Genomic DNA, 22,058 nt, shown 5'->3' on the forward strand with positions numbered 1-22,058 from the left:
TAGGAAGGAATTCAACCCGGCCAGGAAATCTGTGCCTGAGCAGTGATAAGAAATTGGGAACTACAGGGTGAATGAGACTCAACCAAGCAAAGAAGGAGTGAAAGAGGGTTCCAGACTGAGGGAAGAGTGTGACAAGAGGCTATGGCATAATGGGCAGAAAGAAGATCAGCTTGCTGCAGGGGAGAGAGCATAGACAAATCTAGTTTAAGGTAAGAGTACAGAGGATAGAAAGGGCCAGACTCAACAAGGCCCTGTAGGTAAAGTCAAGGAATTCCATCTTTATTCTAAATTAAAAAAAAACACTGGAGAATTTTAAGCCATGGGGTCACGTGACCAGCTTTGCCATTTGAAAGGACCAGTCTGGCTGCCTTGTGGTGAGTGGGTAGCGGGGGAAGGGGGTTCCTAGAGCAGCCTGGACTAGTGTGGTAGTGGTAGAATTACCAGAACTATTTAGGAGATAAAATGGGGCTGAACTAGATCTGGGGTGGAGATGAAGAGTTAATTCCCCATTTCCTGGCTTGTGTAATGGAATAGATGGTGGTAATACTCACTGAGATAGAAAACACTAGGAAAACAACAGGTCTGGGGAGTGAAAATCTGTCTGGACATGTTGTGTTTGAGTTTCCTTCAAGAGATCCAAGAGAAAATAGCAAGTATACCATCAGACATTCAGCTGAAAGACAACGTCTGATAGGAAGAAGGTGGTGAGTCCCCTACTCAGTGGTGGTCATGGTAGCTGTGGGTATGAATGAGGTGCTCCAGGAAGAGACAGTAAGGAGATAAAAGGGTCTCTGGTGCACAGTTGATTTACAATGTTGTGTTAGTTTCAGGTGTACAGCAAAGTGAATCAGTTGTAAATCAACTATACTCCAATAAAAATTTAAAATAAAAAAATAAAGTGAATAAAAATCCTTTGGGACCAGCACCTCACTCTAAAAGAAAAAAATGGGGGGTCTGGTGCAACCTTGCAAAACCCAATATTTCCTAGCCAGGGAGTAGGTTAGCCTCCTAAAAGACAGGGAGGGTCAGACAGAAGACAAGGAGGAAATGGGAAAGAGCTGGTGCCTGGTGACCTAGGGATGGGAGGGAGGCGTGAACGTTTCCCCTAGGAGCCACCACCCGACGCCACTCCCCAAATCCCCACTACACATGTTGAAGAATCTGCTTCATTTATTTTAAGTTTTAAAATATATATACTAACAATAAGACTTTCAAGAGCAATAGTAGCTATGAATAAGACCAGTTCCCTCCTGTTTGGGTGAAAGCAGTATTTGATTCCTAGAGAAAAGCTTCCTGAACAACAACAAAAATTCTTACCTACTGGATGATGTTTGAAGTGTCCCAATATCACTACTAAAGGTAAGTCATTGATTCAAGTCAAACAGTGGTGTCAAGTGCTGAGATTAGCTCCCACCCCTACAATCAAAATGTATTTTTTAAGATGTGTCACTGTCAAGTATTCTCCTAGGGTCACAGGTTTGGGAAGAAGGAGAGCATCTGGGGGTAGGAAGGACCCTGGGAGGAATCAAGTAGGTAGGATAAGCTCAGGATTTAGACCGTGAAGACCACATTCCAGTCCTGCCCCAGCCCCTTGATATCTGCTCAGCTCAGGCAAGTCACTTAACTGTTCTTCAGAACCTCAGTATTTCCATCTGCAAAACAGGATCCACCTCTAGGGCCTGACACACAATAGAAGCACAATAAGTATTTCTGGGATGAAGGGACAAAGGCATGAATCAATCACACTGAAAGCATTAATCCTATTTTTCACAGCTGGAATCTGAGCTCAGAGAAAGGAAAGACCTGCTGAAGGTCATGCTTGGTAGAAGGCGGAGAAGAGATTCAAACCAAGGTCTGTTTCATTCTCAAGCCCACAATTTCTCTAGGTCATTATTCTATCTGCCAAGAGAAATCTGGAGTCTGTATGTCTGTGAAAGGCACAGCATTCCTTGGAATAAAAATCCATGCTCTCGTGTGGCCTGTAAGATTTTGCCATTTTTCTGACCTCATCTCATACCAGGCTCCTCACTCAAGCTCCAGCCTCATTAGCTCCATCTTTGTCCCTCAAACACACAAAGCTTGCTCCCACCCCAGGGCCTTTGCGCTCGCTCCTTGCCGTAACTGGAGCACTCTTCTCCCAAGTCTTCCTAAAGGTGGCATTTTCTTATCATTCAAATCTCAGTTTAAATAGCGGGTCAAGGAAAAGGCATTCCCTGACAACGTCAGCTACAGGAGCCTCTTTTCTCCACCTGTCCCGCCTCAGTCATTCTCTAGTCCACTTGCCTGTTTTAACTTCTTTGCAGTTTTTATCAATAGCTGAGCTTATCTCATCTGTATTTACATGTTTATCGTTGGCACATCCCGCAACCCTACAAGAGTAAAAGCTTCATAAGAGACCAATGCATCTTCAACAACGAGAATAGCAGGAGGCACATAGTAGGTGTTCAATGACTACTTATTGCACGAATAGTGTTATTTCTATAACAATTGTTTAAATCCATTTCTGCTCTAGATTTAAAAGAGGAAAAAATCCTCTTCTCAGAAGCAGTCGCTCTATGTTGAAACTATAATGAATAGATTTAAAAGCTTGTTACAAGGACTCAAGTGAAATGAGATTATATTTTATTTTTATTCAAAATCCAGATTACAGTGACATCATTCATTCTTTTAAAAAAAATATTTATTGCACACCTACTATGTCCTAGAATTGGGCTTCTGACAATGACCTCATAGAACTTAAAGGATGATGTTTAAATGTAATTACAAGAAAGCCTGGCAAGCGTTGTGATGGGGAAAGTACCAGCCTCACAGAGCAGGGCCACCTAATCTAACACAGGAGTCAGGGAAGGTGGGGATGGAGAGGTGACATTTAAGCTGAGAACTCAAGGAAAAGGTAGGGAAGTTTGCCTTTTCCTTGTGGAGGAAATGCAAGTGTGAGGGTGAATTTAGGGGCCCAGCAAACCCCTACATAAGCCTGGCCATCAGGCATCTACCAACATATGAAACACAAAGCACTCCACATTTTGTGAAGCAGATAGTCACCTGGGTAATTTTCTCTTTCTTTTTTATCCCTGCCTCTCCTGGCCACTCCACGCAGCAGGTGGATTCTTAGTTCCCCAATCAGGGATCGAACCCGTGCCCCCTTCCGTGGAAGCGTGGCATCCTAACCACTACACCGCCAGGGAAGTCCCTATATTTCCATTTTTGATAAAGACACAAATACAGAGAAATAGTTCTCTACTCTTAAAAAAAAAAAGAGTATAATGATACATTACAGACTGACATTCAGCCTCAGGGGCAGGCAGTAACAGGGAATGATGGCAACTGTGAAATCAGGGCAAGCACCTAACCAGGCCCTGGGTGGACCCAGTGTTGATAGAACTTTTCCAGATAAGCTAGAAATACAGATTTTTATTTTTAAAACATTCTTTTATACCGACTCAGAAAATATTTAAACAGTATGTCAACCAAGCAAAACACACTTCCAGGGAGGATCAGGCCTATGGGTCTATAAGATGGGATAAAAAAAAAAAAATTTCTTTTTTTTTCTTTTTTTTTTTGCGGTACGTGGGCCTCTCACTGTTGTGGCCTCTCCCGTTGCGGAGCACAGGCTCCGGACGCGCAGGCTCAGCGGCCATGGCTCACGGGCCCAGCTGCTCTGTGGTATGTGGGATCTTCCCGGACCGGGGCACGAACCCGCGTCCCCTGCATCGGCAGGCGGACTCTCAACCACTGTGCCACCAGGGAAGCCCAAAAAAAAAAAATTTCTAAACGCACTGAATTTGAATTTGATAGGATCGGTACTATTTGAAACCACCACTCTTCCTGCAAGTGCCCACCAGGCAGTCATAACAATAATCTACTCAGTAATAGAAGGTAGAAGGTAACGAGAAAGAGTTTTACTAGAAGTTTTCAATAATGGCATAATACTGATATTCTAAATCTTTTCAAAATGACTATAGTATCATATCTATACACAGGCTAAACCCAATGGAGAATTACTAGGATTCTAAGTGCAAAAACGTGTTAACATTTTTTTTAAGTGTCTAATTGCAGACATGTAGATTCAGAGAAAAACGTATGAGGTCAATGCTAAGTGTATCAGTCTAGCACTAGAAATTTAAACATGACATGGAATGCCACAAAGCAGGTAATTTAGTCCCTCCCTGCCATCTTAGAATGGGGGTGGTCTTTCCTTACATATTTTTTTCTCCATTTTACAAGTTTGAGCTCCATTGAGCAAATGCTTTCTGTTCAACTCTCCAACTCAAACACCCTTGTCATTCTTCAGCAAGAGCTCTATTTAGAAGTTCCCAGAGAAATGAAAGTGAGAAAAGTCGGTTCATAAAGGGAATGGATATAAAGAGTTCCATTAATACAGCTGCTGGGCTTGGACACTCAACAGGGCCAGATAATGTGTTTTATTTGGACCTGTCCTCTGCTGTGTGCTGGCGATAAGGAGGTACTTGAAGCTCAGACACTCTCTGTACTACGCGAACTCAGCCCCTATTGATTCTGAAACAATGCTCCCTTTCAGATCACACCCACATAAGTGAATAATAATGAGGTGATACAGGGGAGAAATTGTGGTATGGAGCTTAGAGCAAAAGGAGGCAGCACAGTGGGGCTTTATTTCAGGTGTTGCTCATGCCTTGTTGAGTCACTGTGGCCGATTCATTTAACCTCACCATCCCCTCTTTTTTCTGCAAAATAGGGCTGGAGCGCTTGCTCGCAGCTGCGATACTTCTGCACATCTCACGAGAACTCTGTTAGAAGACCTGAACTCTCATCTGATGGCAAAGCTTGGTGACCAGTCTCCATACAGCCCGTGGGGGCACCAAGCAGAGTTTCAGAATCGGATCTGGAAGGGATCTCAACGGGCACCTCGTCCAGCTTGGGTACCACACCCACAGCCAATCCCAGGCTCCGCCAATGGCTTCCACAACTTTTTTTTTTCTTTTTATTGGAGTATAGTTGATTTACAATGCTGTGTTAGTGTCAGGTGTACAGCACAGTGAATCAGTTATACATATACATATGTCCACTTTTTTTAGATTCTTTTCCCATATAGGCCATTACAGAGCATTGAGTAGAGTTCCCTGTGCTATGTAGTAGGTCTTTATTAGTTACCTATTTTATACATAGTAGAGTGTATATGTCAATCCCAGCATCCCAGTTTATCCCCCGCACCTTGCCCCCTGACAACCATAAGTTTGTTATCTACCTCTGTAACTCTACGTCTGTTTTGTCGATAATGGCTTCCACAACTTGACTTCACCTGCGGAGACCGCTGCTCCACTGTCATGCCCCCATCACCCCTCACTCTTTCCGCTCCACCACACTGGACCTCTGCAACCTCGTTCCAGCCTCCTAACTTTGCACCTCTTATTTTCCCTGTGCCTGGGCTGCCACTCCCTCAAAGTGTCACAGGGCTCAGCTCAATGTCACCCTCTCAGTAAACTTCCCTACCATGCTGTGTAACGTTCCTCCTCTGTCACCCTCTGCCATGTTACTATCTACCATTTTCTACAGGACACACATCACTATCAAAAATGATCTTGGAAATTATTTTGGGGGTTGTTTTATTTCAGTCTCCCCTCCTCAAACAAAAGCATCATGAGGGCAGGACTTCCCTGTCCTGTCCACAAGTGGATAGACCCAGTGCCTGGAATCATACCTGGCAGAATCTCAGATGCCTTTGGAAGTCAGACCAGTGACAGCAATGAGTGATGAGGACCGAGTGTAAGGCAAGAAGGAGGAACATTCACTTCTATAAGTCCACATTCCACGACAAGCATTCAATGTTGAAATCGTACTGCAGGTCGAACAAAACACATCAGGAAGCTGAAAGCTCTCTCTGCCACCAACTCCGACTTGGCCCGTACGCCTTCAAGTACAGTTCCCATGTGGGTTTTGGGTTTCGGTTTGTTTTGTTATTGGTGATTATGTCTCACCACTGGCAAATACATTCAACCAAAGATCCAACTGGGTTTGTTTTCCAATGTGCCTTCAAAACACAGCTACCTTCTTTCAGAAAATGCAAATGGAATTTTAAATCAAATTTTAATAAGATAGCTAAGGAATAAGAACAGAAAGACATTAAGAACAGCAGAGTATCAAAAAAGATCAATGATGGGAGTGGGCAGAGTGTACTTGCTGGTTTATTTCTACATGATTTAGCCTCTGATCCCCACCAGGTTCAGGCTATCAGTAGAGAGAAATTTCTTTCTCGAGTCTCGGGGCATACACTGACTGACACGTGCCACCAGAAGCAGAAAACTACGTCAACTGCGATTAAACATTTTGCTATAGGTAACCCACAATCAGTGTGATTCCCATGGAGATCTCTGAAATAGACATATAATCACCAGCAGTTGCAAAACCCTGTAAGATAAGACATTCATAGTCCTCAAGCAAATTTTGGGCAGATCTGAAATCAGAATACTCTTCTGAGGTTGGAAAATTTGGGTATTTCTCTAGCTCAGAAAAAAATTGAAAAATGGAAGTTTATATCCTTAGAAAGACTGTTTGCTCTGGGTTTTCTGTTCAATCCAAACCAAAAAGCAATGGAAATACATCAGAAGCAGGGCTGTATGTTTCATCCCAATTTCCCCTGTGGTTGGGTACTTTTGTGCAGGCAGAGACCTTTAAAGTCTTGGGGTCTACTTCTCCAAATAAAATTAGACCTCTGCAGCTCTTCCTTCACTAACCGGTATAATGCATGAATGGAATTAATCTGAAGCTTCAGTTCTCTACATTTCTGAAATTAGAAATGGATGTGAAGGGAGAAAAGCTAAACTCACTGAAAATCAAACACTGATAACCCAGTAGGATTCCTCTACCCTCCCGAATACTTTGGTCGGGAGAAGTTTGAGTGTCAGCTCTTTAATAAAAATGATTTGGGGGCTACACAATACTCCTTAAATTTTGCCAACACCGAGTGATGACTGAAAGTATTTTTGATCTACAGACTTAAGTCGGCTTCAAAGCAATGTCTTTCCTAGCCCGCTGGGGCCATCAGGTATAGGCAGTGATCTCCCCAGTCTTTAAAAGAAAATCAGAAACTCTTAGGATCATGACCACCCTGACAAAGCCATTGCCCCATTTCATGCAGCCTAACGTGGATTAATCTACATGAAGACACCCCCTCCCTCGCTTCAACGACTCTCCTCCATCTGGAAACAAGACTTCAAGCAGAAATGCAAAAGCCCTGGCAAAGCTGCTTAGACTTTGGCATTCCCACAATTCCATTGTTTGGTCCAGTTTGGGAAGGTCAGAGGAGGAGAGTTGACAGGGGCACAGGGTTCTGAGTTACAAAGCCCCGGGCTCCCATTGTTCCCAGCGTCAGCTCCCTCTCTCCTCTCTCTGAAGTGGCGGGACCCCCAACGCCCTTTGCAGGCCCCTCTGTCTTTGAAATGCTCAGGCATCTGCTCTGCATGATGTTGTGGGAGGGGTATTTAGGTTCACTGAGACAAAGGTCCCGGCAGCTCAACGCCCTCTCTGCAGGACCTGAACAACAGACAAGAAAAGAGCCAGCCTGGCCTGAAGCCCTTGCCCTGGTGGCAGACTTTTAAATAAAGTCCTCGGGTATCTGCATCCCTTTGGACTCGTTCAGTCAAATGGGCTAAACGTTAGTAGTGTCTTTATTATGGCTTTATGCTCTCCCAGGCAGCAGCTTGGAGGGAAGCAGGGAGGGGACACAGACATTGATACCCTTTCCCCCTCTCTTGCTCTGAGCTGCAAACCCTGACAGTGGAAAAAGACAGCTGGAGAAAGCAGCAGAAATCTACTTTGCCTCCTATTGCCATTCAGAGGTTTATAAGAGGAAGGTGGAGAGGAACTGGAATGGGGTGAGACCCAGACTACGAATGGGAGACAAACCATTGCAAAGCCATAAAACCTTCTTTGGGGGTACAGGTCATAAGAAGAGGGCACGTGTAGGAGTCTTCTTGGAAAAGGCTTTTTGCAGTTTCATGTTGAGTTTGACACAGATGTTGGCAGTTGCGTTGAGTTTTTACAGATTTTAAAGTTGGAAATAGTCGATGGGTCCTGAAAGCATTTCTAACCCCCCACTGTTAACCAGGAATAAATGCATTACTGATTCTCAGGAGTTTCTCTCCTGGCAAAGGCGTCTTTATCAGAGAGAAAAAATGTATATATTTATCACTTGTCAAGTTACAAAACTCCCGCTGATTCTAAAAGAAAAATAGTCAATTTTCTTGATCCAATTACCCAGAAAATTGATGGGCAAGGAGAGAGCTTATCGTAGGACTGATCCAAGGCTGGCCGGCTCCCTTGGTCAGATATTCTTCGAGTATTACCAACCCGTTTCTCTTTGTTTGGGACAAACCACCAGAGAATGACACTGGGGTAAGTCTGAGGGGTTTCCTGGGAAGTGAATAGACAGGCGCTTGTGAAAGACCGCCAGGGACCCTCTATCTGGACCTTCAGCTGCCTGTAATCAGCGAGCCTATGAATGACTCAGGATGCCAGCGGATGGCAGAAAAGCCAGCTAGATGGCTGGGGAGAGCGAGTGCCTGGGCTGTGCTGTCCACGTCAGCTACCACGGGGCAGCTGAAATTGAATACACAGTCCTGTAAATTGGTCACAGACACACAGTTCAGAAGGAGAAAGCAAGTCAGAATGATCAAAAGCGAGAGGGCCTGATACCAACGGACACCTCGGTAAAACAACTGTAAAATTTGAGCCACTGCCAGGATCCTGGCAGAGATATCTGAGGACCTCCGTTTATACACAGAGCTGGAGTCTGGTGAGTGGGCCATGAAGATGGCTTTGTTTGGGGGATTGTGGTTTTCAAACTGACAGTGACAACACATTTTTCTTTAATTCTATCAATACATGGATTCACCTCTTTTAAATCTGAGGGAATCATCCAGCACATATAACTTCTTCAAGCCTCTGCAGATTTTTAATATTAGCTTCACAGTTTTAATTAAATACAGTATAGCACGTCAGGTATTTGAATTATGGAAGATGAACACATGAAACAGATGTTTATTTTGAATTATCAGAATATTTGGGGTTCTCTGGAGAGGAAGAAGCAGGAAGTAGGGGGCATCTGCTGCCACCCCGAGCCCTCACCCCCAGCGACAGTCGGGGTTGACCCTGTTCAGAGCCTGGGCAGGCATTTCCTGGGAATGAACCGCTCAACCATGTGAGATGAATTAACTGTTTAGGGCAAAGGAACCTGATACTGTTAGTTTCATCTCACACCAGAGTGGGATTGTCAAATTGGAGTTGAGGGCAAGGCAATGACCCATATAATTTAGAGGTGGTGGGGGAGGGAAAAGATTGTTTGAATGCCATATTTTATGCCTAAATACCAAACACAGGCTACCATCTAAGGCAGGATGGAACAACTAGAAACGAATGAATTAAGAATGTTTTGTGAATCCTTCTATTCTGAAAGATAATGATTTCTTTAAAGAAAATGGAGTGTGTTGATGGTAGCCATCAGCACTTGAGAATGTTGACTCAGCCTGCTAAATTTAAGACCATAATCTGTTTCTAGGAAGACAAATGGGTCTTCCCTTCCCCGTGATCACTACTGTCCTTAAAAAGAAGCCAAACAGCAAGTCAAGCTTTTCTTGGTTTCGTGGGAGACAAACAACACCATGGAAACAGCACGTCAGGTGTGCAGGGAACAGGCATCCTATTTTTCGTTTGCAGGTGCACTGGTTCATGGGCCATATTTATTGATGATCCACATATTTTACTGACTTTCCTATTTGAAAGGGGAGTTGCTCTTTCATGTCTCTGCCAGGAAGAAGTACCAGAAAGCCTCTCTTCCCCCAGCTCCCCTCTCTCCACCGGGTGCAATCTTGCTTATTTCTTCAAGTCTCAGTGCAGTTGTCACCTACTTTGAGGGGTCTTCCTTGACTAGTTCTATATCCCTTCGCCAACAGAATAAACCACACCCTCTCTGTACTCTCAAAGCACTTTTTCTGTACACCTGAAACTAACACAACACTGTTAATCAACTATACTCCAATATAAAATAAAAAAAATTTTTTAAAGCATTTTATTAGCAATAACTAAGTGACTTTATCTCTCAGAGCCTCAGTTTCTTCATCAGTCGGATGGAGATTATGCCTTGCAAAGGTGATATAAGAAAAATACATCACATGGAAAACAACAAGCACAGTAACGAGTGCATACAGGCTACTTAATAAATGCGGTTTCCTGTCTTCTATCTGTATCACTATTATCAAGTATATGTTTTACTGTGTTCTTTTTACCTGTTTCCCAATACTAGTTTCTTGGGTGCAAAGGACATGTCTTTTGTTCATTGTATGCCCAGAATACATCATGAAGCCTAGAACATAGTAGGTACATAATGTTGGATGAGTGAATTAAAGAATGATAATGAGTTAATACATTTATTTTATAAATATTTATTTAGCACTTACTCTGTGCCAGGTAGTTTCCTAGGTATGGGGGATACAGTGGTGAACAAGACAGAGACAATGTGTACTCCCATGGAAGTTAGTCTAAGGGGTGTGTGGGAGGTGGGTAAGGACAATAAGCAAGCATATGGTGATACCTTGATGTGAGGAGGGCATTATTACATACTGTGTTCAGAGATGGATGGATGGATGGATGGATGAACAAATGGATGGGTGGATGGATGGATGAAGGGATAGATGGAAGGGTAGGTGGAGGGATGGAGGGAAGGTTGGAGGGATGGAGGGAAGGATGGAGGGATGGAGGGAAGGATGGAGGGATGGATGGAGGGAAGGATGGAGGGATGGATGGAGGGATGGATGGAGGGATGGATGGAGGGAAGGATGGAGGGGTGGATGGAGGGAAGGATGGAGGGGTGGATGGAGGGATGGATGGAGGGAAGGATGGAGGGGTGGATGGAGGGGTTGATGGAGGGAAGGATGGAGGGAGGGATGGATGGAGGGATGGATGGAGGGAAGGATGGAGGGATGGATGGAGGGAAGGATGGAGGGATGGATGGAGGGATGGATGGAGGGAAGGATGGAGGGATGGATGGAGGGATGGATGGAGGGAAGGATGGAGGGATGGATGGAGGGATGGATGGCAAATGAGAATTTTTGAATGAAGTTTTAAAAGGACCTACCTAGTAATCCTATACGGGCCCAGGCAAACTAAAACTTAAATCCGGATCTTCACGTGTCCCTCATTGGCAGTTACTGACAATATTTACACTGCTGCCTCTAAAGACTCATATAAAACCCTTTCTGGAAACAAAGGACAGTGCCCCAGTCTTGACGGCTGCCTGCTTTCCTGGTCTGCCTGCTGCCACCACTTGTGGCAACGCTCCTCCCTTCCGAGGCTCACCGTGCCCTTCAGCACGTCTTCTGACTGCTCTTTCCTTCTCACTCGAGAAGCCCTCTTCCCTCCACCCCAGGACCCGCTGTAGGATCCGATGAACATCTTCACCACCCTGGCCAGTTTGAGTAATACGGGTAACATCCTCCCCCCAAAAAGGTGTGTGAGATGAAATTTCCTGGGTGTCAACGTAGCTCTCCTCAGCCTGACTTGAAATCATCAAACACTGGAGGGGAATTCACTGCTAGAGAATAGTTTACTTCTTTCAGCTCACCACAGCATCACAGCCCCCAATAAAATAAGAAGTGCTTTGTTTCATTTTTAAATAAAAAAAGTGCCTTTTAAGTCCAAGATTTCTAAGGGCTCTTAGGACATGTCGTATTTCTCCCTCCATGTACGGGCTTTTGTTAGAGGGAAGGGGAGGCAAGTACAGCAAAGTGGCTTGATCAAGGGAACAATTAGTGTCCTCAGCAGACCGCACAAGGGAAAAAGACCAGAATGCCCAATCTGAGAGGCCACTTCCGAAGCAATGCTCAGTTTCAATTTCTGTCTCATGACCATTCATGGTCCAGGCCCACCTGCCTTTCTGTTCCCATGTACCACTGTACCTCTACCTACCCAGTCTCAGATCCCACTCCACTATTTCAAGAACTCCACTTGAGCCAAATGAGAGCAGCCATCGTGCCTCAAACAGACCATAATCTCTCTGCCTACTCACCTTGCTACCTGCATACTTTGCTATTTACCCCCCACAAAATGCCCTCTCTCAACTTTCCCTGTGGAAAAGCCATCTACCTGTCAAGGGCCAGTGCCGCAGTCATTTTCTCTGTGAAATCTCAAATCTCCCCAGCAAGTAAGCATATTTTCCTTTTGTGTAGAGTTTGCTGCACTAATTACGTGGCATATTCCTATCCACTCTGTATCAGTATTACTAATCTATGTGTCTTGAATTATCAATAAGTACCCTGATGTCAAAAACTGGCTCACATAGTCTTTGTATCAATGGAGCTTAGCATGATGCAAGGCACGTAGCCACTTCACAGTAAATGCTTATTGAATGAATGAATGAATTAGTTAATTAATGAGTCACTATTTGGGAGGGCTCATCTTTTTTTTTTTTTTTTTTTGACGGTACGCGGGCCTCCCACTGCTGTGGCCTCTCCCGTTGCGGAGCACAGGCTCCGGACGCGCAGGCTCAGCGGCCATGGCTCACGGGCCCAGCCGCTCCGCAGCATGTGGGATCTTCCCGGACCGAGGCACGAACCCGTGTCCCCTGCATCGGCAGGCGGACTCTCAACCACTGCGCCACCAGGGAAGCCCGGGAGGGCTCATCTTTGACACAGGGTTTCCTCCATCACAAATCTAATAACTATAAAGATGAAGAAGTTAATTTTTTCTCATCTTCAGGGTTTAATTGTAAATCTCTTGAGCTAGGTTTTTCTATTAAAATACCCTTCACAAGTCCCCTAGGTTTTGTTAATAAGACTGACGGAAATTTCATTTCCAGGGTTGCTATCTTCTAATGGAAATTTCTAAAGGTACTCTTCATTTTTCAGACAAAAGACTATTTTTATTTTATATCAATATCTTTAAACTTTCAGAAACACTAATTCTAATGCATAACCAAAGCCAAAACTGTCATTTAAAAATCTTAAATCTCAGAGATAGTGAGAGAAAGAGATTTAATGCCATTTCCCTATAAATAGGAGACTTCCAACGAGCTATTGGGCAACTTTTACCTAGATATGGGAACATATTTTACTTCTGAAAATTGAGGCCAGGTGAGCTAATTATTAATTTACGTTCAGGTTTTAACTCCCGGAGACTTTCTCTGGCCAACTTTATAGTCAATAACTCATTCCCTCACAAAATGAGTAATTAAAGAACCAGGGAGAGGTTTTATAAAAATGAACTTCTCCAAGCTAGTCGGTAACATGGGCTCTGGGGGTAATCTTTACATTAAAAGGCACCCACCACCATATTAAAATGCTGACACTTCCAGCTGTCTTTTTAATTTCATTTTATATTATTTTGTGAAAACTAGACCTTGCCCTATCAGGAAGCCTCTCTAAAGAAAAATTAAATGCTATGAGAAATGCGCTATATCTAAATTTACCTGGACAGTTATTAGAAAAGTAATTGTCATCTACTGAAATCAAAGCTTTGATCTAGTTTCTTCTCTTTCCAAAAGGAATGTGCTTTGCTTCTCAGACGGCCTGAACCAGATATGCTGAAATAGATGAAGAGGGTCCCTGTGATCCTGAGTAATTTGTCTTATCTGGTTTACTGAGCTATTATACATACCAGGCATGTTTTTTTTTCATTGAGGTAAAATGCACATAACATGAAATTTATCATCTTAACCATTCTTAAACATACAATTCAGCAGCATTTAGTACATTCACAATGCTGTGCCACCATCACCTCCACCCAGTTGCAGAACATGTTTGCCATCCCTAAAAGAAACTCCATACTCATTAGGCAGTCACTGCCCATTCCGCCCCCCACCCGATCCCCATAGCCCCTAGCAACCACTAACCAACTCTCTGTCTCCCTATAGATTTGCCAATTCTGGATACTTCATATAAATGGAATCATGAAATGTGTGACCCTTTATGTCTGGCTTCTTTTACTCAGAATAATTTCCAAGTTCATCCATGTTGTAGCAGGTGTCAGAATCTGATTCCTTTTTATAGCTGAATAATATTCCATGTGCATAGACCACATTTACTTTATCCATCATGCCAGATCGTTCTCTTCTGTGATCTGTTAACTGTACAAAGGGACCCACACTTTTGGGCATGGGAATCCATTCTTGGTTTGGAAAATTGGAAGAAAGACACAAAAATGGCATCCCAGTGGCAGAAGCAAGTTCACCAGATGAAATGTTTGCTCCTATCTAGGAACAAAGAGGTCCATGGTGGGCCCTGACAATTTGATATGGTGCACCAAAAGCCTAGAACATGTTTTTGCTGCTTCACCCAGTAATTACGCATCTAGAAAGTTATCCTAAGGAAATAACAAGAGATGACAACAAATATTATGTTCCAGAGTGTTTATCACTCAGTTACTCATTTTAGCAAAAACTTGAGAGTAACATATAATGCCTAACAAAATGAGAATGACTAAGGAAACTGTAGCACATCCTTTCCATAGAATGGAAAGCCATCTATAGCCATTAAAATAATATTCTCAGAGACCATTTTGGGCTATAAAACAATGCTTACAATACATAAGTAAGTAAAAAAAAAAAAAAAAGAACTTTTCTAGTACTACAAACACTTTCTTTCCAAAAATTATGTGTGTAGCTTTGGGTAAATAAATATACTCAAATGTTATGCTAAAAGAAGTCATCTCAGAACAGCAGGATTATGAACTATTCTTGTCCTTCATAGTTTTTTTGTATTTCCCCATTCCTATATTCCATATCCATGACTTTAAGTTAGAAAAAAAAGTCAGTAGATGTGTGTGAAACCAACAAGAACATGGCCCCTAAGGTATCGCTCCCTCCCTCCCCCATCTGGATCATCTATTGGTCATCTGCAAATTTCTCATCCATAGCAGTCCATTCACTGCATCTACAGGAGTCAACCACTCATCTCAAGAAGTCATTTTCCAAATAAAATATGGCCTCAGATCATCCCCATGAAATAAGACCGTGGTTTCCCCCAAGCATCACCCTTCATCATGGCTTCTGTATTCCTCTCCCCCAACCACGGTCCATCCCCTCCTTCTTATCTCTCTGTGACTGCTCACCTGATATCCACACCTGACCCTTCCTCCCCTCCCCTGCAACCCCCATTTCCAGATCTCCTTGCCCAAGGTATTGCCACATCCTTTGAATTCTGGTTGCCTTTTCAGTTGGAACTATCAATGTGATGCCTACTTTGGGGTGGAAGAACTTGGGTTTTATATCCTCATTAGACTGTAAGCTCTGTAAAGACACGGTGGAATCTTTTCTTGGGGAGGGCGAGTCCCTTAGAAAATCTGATCCAGTCCATGGCACATAACAAACATTCACTACATACTCGTCCAATGGACCAATGGAAAGGAGTTCTTCACAGACAATTTTGTATACCTTTAAAAAGCATTTTGGAAGGAAGTTTGGCAGAGTAAAAAAGATTTTTATCCCACCACATAGTAGAAAACTCGGAGACTCAGGGTCAGACTGCTGCTTCAGTCTTAATTTCACAGTGATTTCTTCTTCTGGGGTGATCTGTCCAAGTTCCCAGTGTACCTGGGAAGAGGTGGAAGAGATGTATGTGAAGCTGCATTGTATTCCTAGTTTCTCAGTTGGAGTCTCTTTGATAACAGTCTCAACGAAGACTTCCGTCTGAAAAGTTTGAGAACAGCATTGTCAGAGTTGGGGGGCACCAAGGGATGTCCCCCTCCCAGGAAGTGACATTTAAATTGAGAACTGAAGCCACAGTTGTCCAGGGAAGAGAGAAGGAAGAACTTTCTAGGCTTGAGGGAAGGGTATGTGCAGAGGTCATGGTATGGGAAAGAGCTTGATCTCAAGGACTTGAATAAGAAGAACTATTTTTTTTTCTAAAATCTGTATATTTCAAAATAACTAAAGGAATATGGATAGAGATTTATTGACATGACAGAGATTTATTGACATGAGGAAGTATATGAAAACGAAACTGAATAGATGTGTTGCAACTCTCCCCAGAGGATCAACTCTAACATGAACTTTGTTCTTTTGGGGATTTATTTCTGTACAATAAACAGTAGACACAGGATTACTGAAACAATAAGACAGAAGTTTCCCACCCACACACTCTGGGAAGTGATTTATATCAGCAATAGGTTTCAAATTCCTGTTTGGATGCAGTACAGAGGGGGATACTTTTATTAAATTGCCTTAAAGATATTTTATTTTCCAAAGTTGAATCAGAAACTCCACGGGAACCGAAAGGAGGACCCATTCTTTTCCTTGTGGAGGTGTGAAACGGAGCTCTCTCCTTGAGACAGGCTCATTGCTTCCAATTGACCTGTTATCCTGGCCTCTCGCACTCTCTCTCTCTCTCTCTGGTTCCTCCACCTTCCCTCTGCATCTCTCCATCTGGATCCAGCCAAGACCTTCAACAGATCAAGCTCTTTCCTATACCATGACTTCTGCACATACCCTTCCCTCAAGCCTAGAAAGTTCTTCCTTCTCTCTTCCCTGGACAACTGTGGCTTCAATTCTCAATTTAAACGTCACTTCCTGGGAGGGGGACATCCCTTGGTGCCCCCCAACTCTGACAATCTCAATGCAGTCCCCTAGCACAGAGAACTCTGCTCAATATTATGTGACAACCTAAATGGGAAAAGAATTTGAAAAAGAATAGATACATATATATGTATAACTGAATCACCTTGCTGTACACCTGAAACAATCACAACATCGTTAATCAACTATACTCCACTATAAAATAAAAAGTAAATAAATAAATGAGGTCCCCTGGTTTCGTTCCCTTAGAGCATCCTGTCCTTCACTGCAGTAGCAGTTATCAACAGTTTGTAATTATATGTTTGTGTGATTGTTTATTTGAAGTCTGTCACTCCCACTAGAATGGGAAGTTTGTAAAAGCAGGAGTCTCCCTGTTTTGCTCATCCCAGCGGCTGGCACGTAGAAGGCGCTCAGTAAATATTTAAAACAGGGAGGAGTCAAGGACAGCTTCTCACACCTGGACCCAGACACACTGACATGCTCTTTTCATAAAGCTGCTCTCTCCCTTTATCCAGCAGGTAACTCCTATTTCCATTTCCTAACCTGCACATTTAAAAGGATGACAGACCTTGCCCACTTAGCTGGGCATTGCAGGACTGGTGCACGTTGACTGGAAAACTCTGAGGCGTTGCAGAAGGGCTCAGTTATGATTAGTGTACTTTCTAAATTTCTGAAATAAAAATATGATCACACAGATGTGATGTCCCACACATGTGTATGTTGGAGCAGAAGTGCTCTCCCTGGTGTCTGTTTACTTCCTGAATTTCATGGTTCTTCTGCAAACTCAAACGAACAGCAAACTTGTGGAAATGGTTCTCCATCGGCATCCGCTGGAGAAGACGCTGCGCCTGCGCGTGAGGACAGAGACGGACCGACCCGCTGATTGTTCCTATAAATCCAAGATGGCTGCCGAGGGACGGCCAGACTGAAGCTGTTAGGTTAGAAGCCAGTTTTTAAATGATGTGTTTTTATGGATGATTGTGTTTCTAGCCCCCGTGGTTTCACTGGATCTCCGGTAAATAATTCCTTGACATCTGCTGACAGTTCAGTATTCCCTCTGATGATGTGCTCAGGTGTCAACAGAGGACGGAAGCTTTAATCTCCATCGGTGATTTCGTCAGTCACCACGCTTTGGAGATGTTCCCTTTGGAAGCCCATCCGAAAATTGGAACATTTACAGGGTGAATGTTTCAAATGTGGTCAGACGTTAAGGCCCCTGCCTAAAAATGGGCCTAAATGGCTTCTACCGAATAATGCCAGATTCCTGACAAAAAAACATAAATACCCTCCCCCACCCATTTGCCTCTCTCTTTCCCTAATCTGTAGCCCCCCCCAAAAAAAAAAAAAAACAAGACAAGCAAAAGAAAAGCTCACAGCACTGCCAAAGTCTTTTAAGAACCATTCCAAGGAGCCTTGGATAGCTCTGGCTCTCTAAAAGGATACCATTGTAAAGGCGAGCTCTCATATTTCAATGACATACGTATATGTCTCATAGAGACCAAGGTTTATGTATCTCAGGATTTCTCCTTAGTTAACCACAATTGCAGGGAAATGGTACCACGTTCATAGAGTTCAATGTGGTAGCAATTACTTTGCTGGCAAAGGAGAAGGAGGGTCTTGATGGCCTAAGTCCTACGAGTCAGGATTAAATAAACGTGTCTTTTACAGTTACACTGATAACTTGGAACACCCCATCTATGCTGACTGTTTGATGCTGCAATGCTTCGGGAACCAACGTTTCTCATAGACAAACCCGTTCTGACTTGGCCAGAAGGCATGTGGGACAACTGCAGAATAAAAATCAGTTTAAAGAAAAAATGAATACACATGTGCATGCGTGCATGTGCGCACACACATGCACACACACACATAAACACTGACTGAGAAAGTAACTCCAAAATATTCTTCAACTTGTAGATTATTAAATGCTATTAGATATTCGGAAATAACTTGAAAATTGCTTTCCTGTATCATATTTACTAAAATGGTGCTATCGCATACTTTAGGGAAGGAAAGATATGGGTCAGGTAACCTGAGCATTGTTTAATAGTCACTGATTTTACTAATGGCCAGCCAGTCTCTTTTGGATTTCATTAGAACACAAGAATGCGATAAGATTCCTGTGAGCGTGATAAAACTAGAGGGCCATTTTCAAATGCAATACGGTTTATGTTTAAGGTCCCAGTTCCAGCTGGAACAGAAAATGATTCTATATCTTTCCCCCAATGGTTAGAATACCCACATACAAATAATTGAGACAAAGAGCTTCACAAGTCAACAAAAGATAGAGAAATATAGACCTACATTACTTCTTCTACCACTAAAATGCGTCATCTCCTGGACTAGAATGGAGAAGCTGTATGTAATAGGACACAAAGAAAGAGCAAGTCGGGGAGGAAGCATTTTTCTAGCATGAAAAATGGTGGAGGAGTCAGAAGTTTACTTCTAATTGGGAACAGCAGAGGTACTGAGTTCAGAAATCCAATAATCCCACAAATTCACCAGTGTGCATCCAACGGCTTGGCCAGCCAGCCCAGTGTTTAAAAGTAATGCCTAAGAAGAATGCCCTGAAGGAAATAGGTGAGGTGGCCCCAAGGGAAATAAGAAGTGTTGTAGAGAGCAGAAAAGTTTCTTAGAGGGAAAAAAAGTGTCCTAAAAGAGAAAGGTATTTTTAGATAGGTAGGTAGGTAGGTAGATAGATGGATGACTGGGTGAACGGATGATAGATAGATAGATATTTACCTATTTAGAATATATATAGATAGAGTTGAAGATTAAACACATAAATTTTATTTATTTCCATTTTATCCCAGATTCTAAGAGGTAGAAAAGTGTTTCTTATCTGTAGGTTGACCAACTCTAGTTCCAAAGAACTGTTGTCTACAAATCCCTTTTGAGATCAAGCGGCCATGACTGACTCTAACATTTGTAGGGCCCAGAACAAGAATAAATACCATAAATCTAAATATTTTAAAGTTATATATTACAATCACAAACTGTTAAAAAAAAAAAGTCCATTCTGTCCTCCTACCTTGACAAATATGCCTTCCTAATGACTTGAAAGGCCAGGTTCAAATTTAGAAATCTCAAAAAGAAAAAAAAATTAAGAATTCTCAGGGTTTCTCGTGAGAATGTTGAAGAAGAACCATACCCAGACTGCAGCCTGGCGCTCTTCGCTTCTTAATCCCTCACCATTGCACACCATGGGGTCCCTGTGAGCACCCACGCGGACATCAGTTAAAAGCTTAAAGAAAAAATTAGTACATATGTGTATGTGCGCATGTGTGCACACACACGTGCGTGGATGTGCACGTGTGGATGTGTGGCCCACACATCCAAGATCTATCCACATCCTCAAGATCAGTCATCCCTGTGATGCCCACAGACCCGGATTTATCTCCAGTAGCATAGTTCACACTTGTGAGGTCAAGCCCAGGGACGATGCCTCTAGGTCCTGGAAGCAGGTTTGGGTCCCTTTGGACAGAGAGTCCCAGGTACCTGGACAGTTGCTATGTGGACATCAGGCAGTGAAGGCTGCAGTCCTCCTGCCCCTGCAGATCCTTGGCCCAAGGAAAGAGACATGACTGGGCCCACTAAAGCATGGGGCCTGGTGCAAGGTACCTCTTGCCCGAATCTAAGACCAATACTTCAAGCAGCCATATTCCTGATTAGCTAATGTCAACTTTAGTGAGTAGGAATAGGAAAGTGAATGAAGATGAAAGAAGGTAGCCTTTGTACTAGTTATCTATTACCATATAAAATATTAGCCCCCAATTTTACAGATTTAAAATAATAAGCGTTTATTAGACCAGATTTCTCTGGGTCAGGAATCTAGAGCAGCTAAGCTGGATGCCCATTAGGTTTCAGCTAGCTCCCCCAGAGCAAGTGACCCGGAGCGTGAGGACACACCCATGATGGAACCCGATCTTTTTATAACCTAGTCTCAGAAGTGACATCCTACTGCTTCTGCCATATACTTTTGGTCAAACAGACCAACCACGACAGAGTGTGGGAAGGGATCACCCACAGATGGAATCCTGGGAGGCAGGCACAGTGGAGTGAAGGAGGATTTGGGCTACCAGCTGTGGCTCAGAGAAGCCCCTCAATAAGTTCTTTTGGAACAAGGGAAGTTGGGGGAGGGACTAAGGAGGGGGCAAGGATAATTGAGGAATGACGGAGTTCCCTTAGTCTAACTGCATTCCCCAGACCTAAACACTTTTGATCCTGAAGGATCAAATGGCCATTGCCCCCATTTCTCTGCAAGAAATCAGTCTTCAGTGCTTAGGCTTGGAGATGGAATGCCTTTTCCTAACTACCCCCATATCCTTCAAACCACTGCTCACCCCTCAGGTCCAGCTCAAATGTCCCACACCCCCGTCTGTGAACAATTTCCTGGCTCTCCAAATCCCAGTCAGTCTCTGCCCTCCGGTTACCATAGCCCTCTGTGGCACGTTTCATATTCTATTGTAATTGTGCAGGGTTTGCTCCCAGTATCCAGCTCCAAGGCTCAGCGCTTGAGTGACACTGGAGCGCTTGCCAAATGAACGGGGATATTATCACAAATCCCCCAAATGTGAAGCCTTCTCCATGTGGGGACCTCTTCCACCCCAGCCCCATGCATAAGACCACCAGTCCCTGTTTTATGCAGGCCAGCCCTGCAGGGCACCGTCCCACGCCTTCCTCCGGGAGTCAGATCAGGGCTGCATAAAATCTCCAAAGCCGTTTGAGAGATGCTTGTGGAAGCAGGCCCGGCCCCAGGCCCACCACCAAGCCACAAGGGAGATTTTAGCCCAAAGAGGAAACATCAACTTTCTTTCTTCCTCAGATTTCCCTCCATCTCTCCCTGCAACCCTCTTCCCAACATCACACTGGAGTACAGCTTGCGAACTTTCTGGGAGTCACACAGAAAATGGCACTACTTTTCTACGTTAAAAGCCACACTTTGTACTACAGCAGCATCACAAAAACTTGGATTAATGCACAGAAGTCATTTTAAGACATCTCTTTTCACTAGAGCCTTTAAAGATATAGTCACTTAAAACCTTTTTGCTCTCTTAAAAGGATAATTTTTCCCCCCAGTATGGCAGCAGACTATAACAATATAAGTGATCCCTTCTATAGGAAAAAAAGAGCCAACACATTTATTGATTCTCTGCTTATTCTCTACTTCGTTATGTTCATAAAATCCTTTATAATTTTTAATAAAATCTTAGGCAACTTAGGACCACAACCGGCTACTTAGCAGTTAGTAAATCACTTCTGATTTCTAAGGGTTGCTCAATATCAGTGTCAGTTCGGTGGAAGCATGACTGTTTTCAGCTGCAGTTAAGATAAAGTATAACTGTTGCTGTCTCTCCCGTCCCAAATGATGGGCAATAGAATGCAGACCTTCTGTTTCTAAGAGCTGAGTCACATCTGGTTCAGGTTGCTAATGGTCCACAGTGGCCCACATTCATTACCATCTAATAGCCGCTTGGCTTTTGTCAGGGCTGTTTAGAGTCCAGCCTGAGGCCTGAGACCC

General features: G+C 43.4%; 1 long non-coding RNA gene across 1 annotated transcript; it reads left to right on the plus strand.

Annotated features, from left to right (window-relative positions):
- The first annotated feature begins 533 nt into the window (after positions 1–533).
- Positions 534–6,798, plus strand: LOC117199908 (uncharacterized). The gene is made up of 3 exons (XR_004481277.2): positions 534–1,359; positions 1,774–1,852; positions 4,715–6,798. It is a non-coding gene; the product is annotated as an uncharacterized LOC117199908 (long non-coding RNA).
- The last annotated feature ends 15,260 nt before the right edge of the window (positions 6,799–22,058 follow it).

Source organism: Orcinus orca, chromosome 14 (genome assembly GCF_937001465.1).
Source record: "Orcinus orca chromosome 14, mOrcOrc1.1, whole genome shotgun sequence".
In the NCBI taxonomy this organism is placed as follows: Eukaryota; Metazoa; Chordata; class Mammalia; order Artiodactyla; family Delphinidae; genus Orcinus; species Orcinus orca.